Source organism: Petaurus breviceps, unplaced genomic scaffold, assembly GCF_028583685.1.
Source record: "Petaurus breviceps papuanus isolate PSGF00001 unplaced genomic scaffold, PetGlider_PUasm1.0 126, whole genome shotgun sequence".
Classification (NCBI taxonomy): domain Eukaryota; kingdom Metazoa; phylum Chordata; class Mammalia; order Diprotodontia; family Petauridae; genus Petaurus; species Petaurus breviceps.
Genome location: NW_027185655.1, coordinates 36300715 through 36301124, shown reverse-complemented (window position 1 = coordinate 36301124; position 410 = coordinate 36300715).

Here is a 410-nt window from a genome sequence, read left to right as displayed (position 1 = left end):
GGGTGGGGGGAAAACGGGGAGAAAATTTGTAACTCAAAATCTGGTGGTAACGAATAATGTAAATCAGAAGTTAATAAAGCATTAAAAAAAATTTTCTTTGTATCTCTAGCACTTTGCACAGTGTCCAGCATATAGTAGGTGATTAATAAATGCTAGTTGATTGACTGATAGATGTAGCTTTTAAAACTTTTTTTCAGGATTTTTTCACACTTAAAAATATTGATATAGTGGAACTAGTACTTGATTTGGAGTCAGAGGGCCTGGTTCAAATCTCAGTTTTATTAGATTGATGGATAGAGATAACCAGATACAGATAGATAGATAGATAGATAGATAGATAGATAGATAGATAGATAGATGGATGGATGGATGGATGGATGGATGGATGGATGGATGGATGGATGGATGGA